This window comes from Gorilla gorilla, chromosome 3 (genome assembly GCF_029281585.2).
Source record: "Gorilla gorilla gorilla isolate KB3781 chromosome 3, NHGRI_mGorGor1-v2.1_pri, whole genome shotgun sequence".
Lineage (NCBI taxonomy): Eukaryota > Metazoa > Chordata > Mammalia > Primates > Hominidae > Gorilla > Gorilla gorilla.
The window spans coordinates 196,784,305-196,796,522 of record NC_073227.2 but is presented as its reverse complement, the minus strand read 5'-3'; the positions used below and the strand labels follow the sequence as shown (position 1 = coordinate 196,796,522).

Genomic DNA, 12,218 nt, shown 5'->3' with positions numbered 1-12,218 from the left:
CACAGAGTTTTCTTCCATTTGCAAGAAGTAAGTGGATTTTCAGTCTTTTCTTAAAATTTAGACCTTGTCTTTCCTGTTACATGTCACCAAGACTTAAAATTCACATCAGTGTTTACTCATATTACTTGCAAATTCAAATAGGATGTAAAATTCAGTGGTTTCATTAATTAATTGCAATTTCATATGTTTGAAAATATATATACTTGATGTTTGTTTAAGCACTTAAAAAGATCATCCGTAAGAAATACATTTTTCTTCATAGTGAGAGCCCACTCCCCTCTCAAGCTTTAAAAGACAATTGAGAATAGTCCTAACTTTTATCCTAATTTAAGTATATGTGTTCAGTCCGAGAGAGAGGATAATTTAACAGTATGGGTGACTTCACCCACCAGCCACTGTGTTCAATGAGCCCATGCCTGATGTGGAACTGAAATGGGGATCATTAATCTGTTGCTCCAGCAATTTCTGACACCCTCCCCAAAGGTGAGTATCTCATTATGCTGAGGGGAGTCTAGTATTTTAAGAAACATATTTTTTGGTAAAACATGGCGTCTAAATGAAAGCCACTTACTTCATCTTGTGTGCAGCCAAAACAATGATATTCTAGTATAGAAAAAAAAGAGGAAAAAAAGGGAAGAGTGTTTTGAATTTGGTCTTTACTATGGCCATAATAAACCTAGCATCATCTGTCACCAAAATCAAGAGCCATTGTCACAAAATCATGGCAACAAGGACCCCAGTTACTACAGAGGGGTTGAGCAAAGTGAATAAAGATATTATGATGAAGATTTAACAGGTACGCATTTATGACTTGTAGCCATGCAACTGTTTCTAGAACATTTTGCCAAATCTTATGAGAAAATACGTAAATGATTTTTGGGTTTCTAATTAGGAGTGAATTGGTGAATACACATTCGGGTGGCCAGACAAGTGGGTGACCATCTCTTCATGGACAGCCCTAATGAAGGCCTTGCTGAATTAGGAGGGGTTTACGGAGGAAGGCTGATGAATCAATAAGTAAAGGGAGCAACAAAACTGTATAGAGATAAAAAGAAAACAGCAATGGACAGAAAGAGCCAGCAGGTTGGAGTCTTCATAAATTGGCTGAACTGTTCCAAACAGCCAAAACCCTGATGGCTTTAATTTCTGAACATGAACATTTTATGAAACAGGTCTCAAAATTACATGGAGTATACCGGAAAGTTTTGATCAGCACAAAAGATAACAGCCACAGTGTCACTCACCATATTTTTCTAGTGTAATAAAACAGCAGCTTATGTGAGTCTGTGCTGTCCATATCAACCACTGACTTTTCCAACACCAAAGCCCTGCCTGCCATCGCCTCAGTGGAATCAATTCTTGGTGACTCTCAGGGACTGGGTCACTAGCAGATGTAGATGATCAAGCTGAATGTGATCAAATGACCAGTTCCATCATTTCAAACAGCAATATACAGCCAAAGTTCAATGGTCATTGTTCATCCTTAGCTCAATAGCACTAACCTATTTGTCATTTCAGCATATCTTTAATTTGTTAAAACCAACAAGAATACATAAAGGAGAGGGTACAGGTTTATTTTCTTTGTTTTTCATATCAGTGTTAATGTTGATCTATCTCATTATTTAAAATACTGTACAATTATTGTTGACAAGAGACCCCTTCATCATATACTTTATACATTGATACACACATATTACTATAAAGGAATCTATGCACACAAGGATATACTGTATATTGTACTTAATATAAAGTATATTTAATATACAGTACAGCTTATAGGCTGACTAAAAGTCTCTTCAGACATTTTTTGTGTGTGTAAGATTATTTTTATCTTGAAAGATGACTCTAGAACCTCACCTTTCCTTAAGCAGACATCATCCCTGAAGAAGAGACACCACTATAATCAACGAAAAAAAGAGGCAGCTTTGGCTGTAGGAGACTAGGAAATATTGGCCAACCTATACTGCCTGGTGATTTCAGTGCCAGACACTGGCCTAAGGACTTTACCTAAATGAACTCACTGGCTCTTCACAATAACCTTAAGTGGTGTTAATGTTGAGGAAAATAAATATCAAATAGATTAATTGACTAGACCAAAGTCACATCGTAGTAAATAGTAGAGCTGGGCTCAATGCAATCAGAATGAGTCCAGGTTCTGAACTTTCAACCCCACTCTCTACACTAGATGCCCATAGCTGCCTGCCTGGCAGCCACACTCCTTTGAAGGACTGCCTCCCCCACATGCTTCCATTGCAGTCATCAGCTATGATCTGTAATTTATGGTTGTGTTCCTTACCACCAACTCTGGCTTCTTTTCTTTGCCAGATATGAAAACTTTTTCAAGGGCAGCCAATCTGTAAGTGCACTAGCAATCTACGACTTGTAAGTAGTGAATTGAATCCAAAAAGATGAATTGGTTCAATTGGCCTTCTTTCTTGAGAACTGGGAAAAGATGACTCTCAGTATGCTCTGAGGATCTCTTTATCCCACGGCAAATTTTAATAATAACTATGCTGCCCCATCTTTCAGCTACTCTGGGTGAATCTCTATTCTTTGCAATCGAAAGACCTCTAAATAAAACAAATCTTCAGATCCTTTTAGGAGTCTTACATAAAGAGGCTTAGTGCTAAGAAATTTTCCCTGAGTTTAACCTGGTGAGTCGAAGCTGAATCAACTGTATATTTAATGTATTAAATTTCAACTTTGACAGCACTCTTTAGCATATTCTTGATGATTTTGATTTTTTTCCCTCACTGATCTTTGATTGTTTACAATTTAAATAAATTCGTCCCTAAATCATTGCCTACCAGTAAGTATTGGTAGTATAATATTTGGAGAACTATTGCAAAGAAATTAAAGAGACAGAATGTGTCTGGTTTATTAATAGATTTATAATCCTTAATATGTCATTGAAGTCTGTAGACTAGTGACTAAGAAAATAACAAAAACAACATCAAAAATCTTTAAGCAGTCATTTAAGTGTAAGAATTAATAATTTGCTTCTTAGCTGTTGGCTACTTACAGACCTATGAAAAGGGAACTGGTTTTATCCATCTAGTGGACAGACTTCGTCTCAGCAAATACTGTCACAAATCATCTCTTCGGCTGCCATTTCTGCATTTGGATAACAAGGCTAAAAGAAACATAGAGAATCAGATTTTATAAAGCATATAGGAAAAATCTGTCCTAAGATTTCACAGCTGTGCTTTTACTAGCCATTGTGCTTAACCTGAAGTGTCCTCCTGGGCATAAGAAATTACTTTTACCCCTTGGTATTTTCAAATGTAGTTCTACAACATCTGTCAGTAGGGAAAATTAGTTACATTTTTAATAAAGTTCAATAGATATTCGGAGAACTTCTACATTGTTGTGGTTTTTATGTCTGCTGTGGTTTAGATATAACATTTTAGAATTTTGTCATTTTATATTTTCCTTAGTTGCTAATTATGGTTTCTTTTAGTGTCTGTGGTACTGTTTATCTCAGAGATCCAAAATATCAATAACACATTTCTAACATCTTGTTCGGATGAAGGATATGAATAGATTTTTCACAATGTCATTAAAATGAGTGAATTCACCTTTTCAAATGAAAGTGCTTGATATAGTTACTTCATTAATTCCTTGAATTAAAGTTTAAATATTTAAAGAGACTAAATGAGAAGTACAGCATGATAGATAGATAGATATTGATAGTGTCCTCGGAGTGATGACTTCTAAGACACGATTTTTAGAAATTAATTATTCCTTAATTCATCAGAAGACAATGGCTCATGAGAGATTCATAGGATACAGGAGATAACTTCTAGTTTGTCCATTGTGAACTCCATTTTCCCCCAGGCAAAAACCCCTCCCCACCATTCATAATGTTTGACAGTTTTCTTTTTCATACATCGAAGGCAGACTGCCTGGCTTACTTTCAAAAATCCTTTTGGATAGCATCCATACTAACAGGTGGCACAGCTGTGGATTAGCTGACATTATAAAAATAATTCATGTTTTTCCATGTGCTTTCAAGTTGTGGCCATTGTCTTGGATATTCTTAGTCCAACAGTAACTTACTTCTTTGCACTGTGAACAACATAAAGAAAAACAGAAGATAACTGATTTTTTTTTCAAATTGTGAGTGGGAAATATAACTTTGGTCAAAGATGAGAGTCAGTTCTTATTGGAGTCTGTTTATAGAGTTTACTAGGGAATTAAGTTATAATATGAGGAAATCTGAGGTCAGAGAAAAAAGGAAGAATGACTGTTGGCTTTTAAATGATGTGTATTAAGAGATGTCCACATGTTAGAACATTAACTGCTGTATATATCCAGATTGATTTCCCAAAGAAAGAAAGACACTTTCTTACATTGTTTAAATTGTTTAATGTTTTTGGACTTAAATTTTTATCATATGAGAAATGATGAGTTTTACTTTACTTACCTCCATCAAAGAGAGGAATTGGATGAAATCTATCCCTGAGAATGATGCTAGAAACATAAAAGAGATTGTTCATATTGTCTCCTAAAAGGGGATGGTCATGCTTTTTCTTGGTTATCAAGTAAAAGTGAGGCAATTAAAGTATTTTGCTAATTAGCATTCTTCATTGATTTATAATAGAACTTTCAATGTCTGGGAAACTATTTTCTACATTTTTATGGTTGCAATTAATATTCCCCATTAGAAAGGTTATTTGAATGGTGAATTACCTATTCTTTCTTAACAAAAATAAAATATGGGAGAAAAACTTTACACCTGTATTTATTCCGATTGTTGTTTTATGCAACAAAGTTTAGTAAATAATTCAAATAAAGAACTAGTACACGGCCAAATTACCTTCCCCCCAAAACTTGACAGCTTTTTTTTTTTGAAAAAAAATTTTTTTGAGATTCTTCTACACATTTCCTGTGTTGGTGGATATCCACTTTCATTTTGTTTTAGTTTTGTTTTGTTTCTGTTTTTTTGAGACGGAGTCTCGCTCATCGCCCAGGCTGGAGTGCAGTGGGCTATCTCGGCTCACTGCAAGCTCCACCTCCCAGGTTCACGCCATTCCCCTGCCTCAGCCTCCCAAATAGCTGGGACTACAGGCGCCTGCCACCACACCCAGCTAATTTTTTGTGTTTTTAGTAGAGACCGCGTTTCACTGTGTTAGCCAGGATGGTCTCGATCTCCTGACCTCGTGATCCGCCCGCCTCGGCCTCCCAAAGTGCTGGGATTACAGGCGTGAGCCACTGCGCCTGGCCCACTTTCATTTTTAACAGCCTATACCATATCAGTTTTTCTGTTCAGTTTCGTTATTGAACATCAGAAACATAATTAAGTACTTTTATTAGCATGATTTATTTGTCAAGGAAAATATTAATAATAATAGCTAATATTTAATAATCCAGGCACTGTTCTAAGCATTTCATATGCAGTGTCTAATGTCAATATATCTTAACACTAGTTAATAAATATTGATTAGAGTTTTTTAATAAATATCAAATGTTCTTTGACTTTACGGTCACACTATTTAGTCAACGGCCGTTGGGTTCAAACTCTACAGGAAACTAAGAGAAAACCTCACACAAACATCCAGAGAAAAAAAGAATTGTCATGTAACAAAATGAGGTAGTCTTCCATTTCAGTTCCAAGAAAGATTATGAAGTGGGCAGAAGGGAGAATGAGCTAAATGATTTCTCCATTTTTCTAGTTAAAAATTTATTTTTCCCATAATAAGGGCATTTAAATTCAAATTTTTGGAACCACAGACTGTACATTTGAGTGGCAGTAAGGAATTATATTTATTTTTCTTCAAACACCTTTCAATATTTCAATATTCAATAATAGAATTCATTATTAAAATAAGGATTGAACAATGTTTGAACAATGGAACTCTTAGATATGACACTGAATGTGGTTTGTCCATTTAAAACCAACCATAGGCTTTGAGAATCTCTGTTTTAAATAGTACCAATGTATTACCAAAGCCAGATTCATTTAGTGGTTTATTGTCTCAGAGACGTTATTTTAGTTTTTCATCAAGTTAAAAAAAAACCGTTTTACAGTGAAAAGAATGCTTTGAATATTAGTCAGAATAATTGAACTTAAAGCATTTTAAATCTCTGCTCAACCATTCACAGTAGAAAGTTGTAATTGAGTCATAAGATCTAGAATTCAGAAACCACCCACTCAGATTGTCTCCATGAATTTTAAATATGTATAAGGGCCAGGAGTTTTTCAATTGACCATCATAATGAGTGGCCAATTGACTTTTGGTTTCCCAATCAGATGACTTGTGTTAAAGCCCTGGCTCCTTTTCTCCACCTTCATTTTCTCTGTAACTTAATCTGTGTTATTCAACCGTATTTTTTTCAAAATCTCCATTTTGAGAATTAATTTTCTCTACCATTATCTTTGGGTTTAGGTCTGTTTAATGTGAGTTAGATGTAATAAAGACTAGGTAAAAGCGCCTATTACAATTCCTGGAACATATTAGGAGTTGAGTAAATGCAGATTCCTTCTCCATGTTTCCTTTCCTCTCATCTTAACACACTGTGCCCATTTAAAAAGGTGACCAAGCAATTTTCCTTGAGTCAGAGAGTCAGAATTAAAGGACTAATAACTTTTTCGAATTGTTGTAACAGTTATTTCTTAAATGTTTGTCACTTACTATATGGCATATCTTACTGTTTTTTCTTATGTATGTGTTATGCTGTAGCTCCATTCTCAAAGTACAAATTCCTGAAGGGTAAAGATTTTATCGTTTGTTCATGAACCCAACCTGCAAAGTGCTCTGAATACAAACCCATTCATAGCTGATGATGATGATGATAATGATGATGATGATGATGATGATGATGATGATGATGATGATGATGAAACAAGAACAGGAGGAGAAAGAGAAGGAAGAGGGGAGGGGAAGAAAAAGAAGAGGATAAAGAGGAAGAAGAAGAGGTCAATTGTGCAGACTAAAGAAAGAATAAAACACAATTTTTCCCCTAAATAGAGACAGATCTAACAGAGCAGCTAAACCTGGCTTGGGAGAATGCAGCAAGGACTCCATTTTATGTCATTACATTTGAATTAAAAATAATTCTTTTATTCTTTGACCTGAAATATATTCAGTAGTTTGGTAGCAGCTTTCTTGAAAACGAATAGATTTTCTTTTTTTATTATTAAAGAGCCCACACATATTTTTAGCATTGTGATTCTGGCAATGAAGTCAAATACATTAAACTGTCAGATTCAGCAAATGGTTACTGAAACTTGGAAAATTATGTCTTATAATATTTTATAATACGCTGTTAAAATTTAACAAAGTAGTTTACAAATTTGCTGACACCAGGCTTACTGTGTTCATTCGTAAGTATTGATCAAAGGAAACAAAATTACATAAGAAATAACAGCTTGAAATCATTGAGGACTGTTTAATAAGATAAGACCTTTTCTAGGATATGTTTAGTAATGTTCAAGGTAATGAATTTAAAAAATAGCATGCAATGAGTAATCAATTTTCTTTTGCCTTCTTTTATGCTTTATTTTAGTTTTTGTATTTTAATTGGTATATAGTCTCACACAATTGGCTTATATTTTAGATGGAATCAAGACAGTATCTGAAAACAGGGCATTTGAGCTCTGGTCAATGGTATCGGAAGAGTATTTCCATCTAACCTTTCAATGCTCATCATATTCTCTCTACAATTTTGGTGTACTAAGTTTTTTGATGTATTAATCACTAATTTGTGTTTTGAGATGAAGTTGTGATACTATTATTTGGTGGAATTGAGAATGAATTCTTGTTAAACAACTGAAATAACTTCATGTTTTATAGGCCAGTTGTATAGCCAGGCTGAAAAGTATAATCTTGAAGAAAGATAAGCTTATTTATTTATGTGTTACTTTTACATAGTAATTTTTTTTGCAACACTGCATGAAAACTTAATTCACAAAGAGACAGCAAGCATGTATTTCCATGATTGATCTCTACAACACTGTTTAGCAACTTTGAGCCCCCTCCCAAATGATTGGGATCTGCTTATTATACTTATGCGGAGTGTAGTATGCTTACCAAAGGTCTAAAAGGAGCTACTGATTTATGATACATGTGGTTCTTTCATATCATCTGTGTATCAAGAGCGACCACTATTTTACATAAATATCAAAAATATTTTTGCCCATTGTTTCTGCTAAATTGGAAGGAAACTTTGTGTCATACTTACAGTTATATAATCATTGCAATATTTGGCCTTAACTCTGCTACTCTATCTTCTTTTAAATTCTGCAGTAATGCAAAAGCAACACCACTGTAACCTAATGATGATGAGGTCTTTTCAGGCAACTGTATTACCCATGCCTGTGTCCCCCCTCCAGGCATTCCATAGTCTTTAAAGTATTAAAAAACATAGTGTATTTATTTACCTGACACGCTCAATTTTTAAAAAATGTATCATATCCACTGGTCATTTCATTCCATCTCCATCAAATTCCTGGAAAATTCTCTCCTATTAACTGACAAATGTATTTTGCTTCAGCCTTTAGGTATTAATAGATTTATTTCTTAAAGTCTACTGAGTGGTCTGTTACTTATTTGTCTATATTATAGATGTATTCGTTTGAACCATGTCAAATTACCAATATTAAACATTAAACACTTTTTATCTACAAAATGGCTATTCAATATACCTATAATATTAATACCTATTAATTAATACCTATATTAATACACCTATAATATTAATGTGCTACATTTATAAAAGTTTTTAACGTGATCCTGATTTCAATGTACAAAATAGAAATATATGATGTGAAATGATTAGGATCTGCATATTATACTTATGTGGAGTGTAGTAAACTTACCCAGCATTCTCCAAAATCCTTGTGAGGTCATTAATTCACTGCTTAATTTTCCCTGTTAGCAAAAAATGGCAAAATATTTGAAGACTTTATTGTTTGACACATTTAAATTTCATGAAAAAGCTAACATTGATCTCATTTCTTAGGTTTCTTGAGTTCCATACTTGGGAGGCTTGTTAAACATAGTGCTAAGATTAACAAGTGTTTAAGACTTACCCTGCTTGTCTTAATGTAGACAGAATGTCCTTTAATCTTGAAAGTGGAAAATTTGCTTTGTTTTTCCTTAGATAGAATAACACTCCAAAAATCATTTTCCATACATGTGGCATGACTCAATGGAGTCTCAGGGCCCGCAAGCTGGGAATGCCATTCTGTTATGAGGGGGTTCTCTTTTAGATCCTCTAGGATGAGTTTACAAGGCTGTTTTGTGGTCCTTAAGGGAAAATGAGTTATATACCATTTCAGTATTGAATGTAACCCAGGCATTAACCTGACCATTATTACCTCTCTGGTGCTTTTGAAGTTTTATTTTGCAAGAAACAGAAGCCTTCATTGAATGGGTTTTATGATCTGTGTTTTAGAAATATGATGAAGCCATGATTTAGGCCTCAGAGTGGACATTAATGCAGTATTATGTAGGTATATAATTTTAGCTATTATTTATTAAGTGTGGGTATGGGAAACAAGTGGGGATGGCTGGGAAAGAATTTGATGCGCCCGATCTTACTATAGGACAGATTAAATTGTTTTAGACAAGATTTGGCCTAGAGGTTGGAGAGTCTTTTCTTTGGCTTGGATAATTTGCATTCAGTGAAATTAAAATGATATTATCTAAAATGGACTTATATACACAGGGTTAGCATACATTGATTAAGTAAAACAATCTATACCTCTACCTAGATTTGGGTATATGCTATATAATTTTGGTTTTTTTATATTTTGTATATTCTTTTAAGCTATTTATTTTTACTTTGCACATTCTTAAATAAGATTGCTCTTCAGTTTAGCCCTCAACCACAACATTAAGCCCTCAACCACAAATTATACAGTTATTGGAATTATTTATTGACTTCCTAACCACTTTGGAATCCATATACTTTTTAAAAATATTGTACTCTCAGGATCATTCTATTTGAAATTACAATTTTGAAACATCTTTATAATTCAGTATTAAAAATCCCACTTAAGCGTCCACAAGAAGTTGAATGAAAAAAAGAGATAAACTTCAAAAAATATCTGAATTGTATCCTTATCAATAGTGTTTTATATTAAGCCTCTTGCTCAAGGATATTCTGTTTGTTTTTGAAAACACTTGCTACTTCTAGGGTGACAAATGTAGTCATTTGGAGTTGTCTGTTATACCTCAGTCTTCTCCTTGACTCCAATATTTCCATTTTTACTTTTGTACATAAAAATAGCAATACTACTTCTGTGCCTCATATGCTTTTACTTTCTTGCACTAATATCAATCTCTATTCTTATAAGTTAAGTTAGCAAAACTGTTCTTCAATTGACTCTTAGATTCCTAGATACTTAGATTCAAGCAGTTCTTCGTGTGAGAGGGGAACACTAAAGACTATGAGCTCAGTGCCTCTTGTTTTGGAAGAGGTCATTGAATGCTACTGCCCCACAGCGAGTCAAAATGAGTGGTCCAGAGTCAAAAATTAAAGAACTGCATGTATTTTTCGGCCAAAAAGGAAATGATGTATATTATAGAAAGGGTTGATGCCTGTGATACTCTAGGAAAGGCAGCTGACTGGAGCTCCCTAAGACAGATGAGCAAAGGGAGATTGTGAGTGCTGCCTAAGACATCCTGGGGCAGGAAAACAAGATTGGAAGAGCTATTTAAAGCCACGTTGGGAAAGAACAATGTTGTTTCCCATTTTGCAAAATGAAAAAAGGAAAAAAGGAAAGGAGAGGGTAGACTCGTATATTTTAAGCACTACGTATCAGGCCACTGAAATCTTTGAACTCATTACTCATAACTAGCCTCTGGCAAGGATTTCCAATTGCCTTCCTTTTGCTTTCATGTGCAATACAGCACATGCCAGACAAAAACTGAATACCTCTTTTGGTGCAATATAAAAAATGCATTTTACATTTCCCTTGGTAAAATTGCTTTCCTGAGGAAATCCACCGTATTCTAAGGAGAAAATGGGACACTAAGAAATAAATATCTTTACATTTCACTTGTGGGTTACATTTGTTCTGAAAAAGAATCAACTCAGGATTAAGAGACTAACAGAAAAGGCATATCTGAGAAAAGTGGTAACATTCAAAACTTACCTATCTGTGATAGTCAGTAAAAGAGTTATGTTGCCCCTCCTTCCGCCACCAAGAAATATAATAATTAGAAAGTTAGTACAAAGTTTGTATGTGTATTTTTGGTAATGTGATTCTGGTAAATATGCAAGACATGCAACATAAATTTACCACATTGCTCATTGTTAAATCTAAGTTAAGTGTCTCAAATTTTCCTCATTCCGTAACCTAGCTTTTCAGTTTTGCTCTTTAAATGAGGCAATTATGTAAAGGAAATATTTATTTGTCTTGAATAACTGGATTGTAAGTGTCATAAACAGAGTTTTCTTAGCCTTAAATAGGTGAATTGAGTGCTTTTAGGATAATCTGGGTACATGGTAATCTTAACGTCAAGTTTAAATAACTCAGCTTCATTAAAAGTTATTAAATGATGTAACAGCAACCTGTGTGAAAGGTGGGGTGATTATGCGTTAGATCGTTATAAATGAATAACTTAGAAGAGTGACTATTAACTTTACATTGCAATGAACGTGTTATGTTTGTGATTTGAGGTTTATTTGTCTTTGTAAGTTACACAAGTGTAGCAGTACCATATTCTGAGTAGCTCTTCAACATTAGTTTGCTTTAGCAAGGATCACCTATTTTTGATGATTATGGCACTTCATTTCTCCAACTCAAGTTTCTGATTCGGTGAATATGGAGCGGGGCCCAGGAATCTGCATTTCTAGTACTTTCTCAGGTAATTCTATTTTTGTGGATCCTGGAACCACACTTAGAGTCTTGTAGATTATTGGTTAAAAACCCTGGTAGCTTTCCCAATTGTGATTCATAATTTATATATCAAGATAAAGATATTATGGATTTGAAATCCCAAAATTTGAGAGGAAATAATATTCGGAGATTGCAATCATTTAAAATGAGAACTTTAAGGGTGTTCTGGACAACACCTCTATAATTTTGCCTTTGAAAATAAAAAGAACTTCGAAGCCTACAATCATGTACATAAGCCCTGGACTACTTCAAAAAGTATTGCAAAATGATTGGGAGGATGTGGTAGGCAGATCACTTGAGGCCGGGAGTTAAATGATATATAGTCTTTAATCTGGATTATTCAATAGGCATAGAAGAAAATTGCAAT

At 34.2% G+C, this 12,218-nt stretch overlaps 1 protein-coding gene and 1 long non-coding RNA gene across 5 annotated transcripts in view; one reads left to right on the top strand and one right to left on the bottom strand.

Annotated features, from left to right (window-relative positions):
* GPM6A (glycoprotein M6A) overlaps positions 1-12,218 on the top strand; it is a 369,539-nt gene that overhangs the window by 192,084 nt on the left and 165,237 nt on the right. The gene's annotated exons all lie outside the window — the stretch shown is intronic.
* The window catches only part of LOC109026607 (uncharacterized), a 40,342-nt gene that overhangs the window by 20,762 nt on the left and 7,362 nt on the right, over positions 1-12,218 (bottom strand). The window contains exons 3-6 of the long non-coding RNA XR_008679317.2: positions 8,822-9,251; positions 4,427-4,473; positions 3,915-4,068; positions 3,027-3,133 (exon numbers count right to left, since the gene is read on the bottom strand). This is a non-coding gene — a long non-coding RNA (uncharacterized lncRNA). The remainder of the gene's footprint in view (positions 1-3,026; positions 3,134-3,914; positions 4,069-4,426; positions 4,474-8,821; positions 9,252-12,218) is intronic.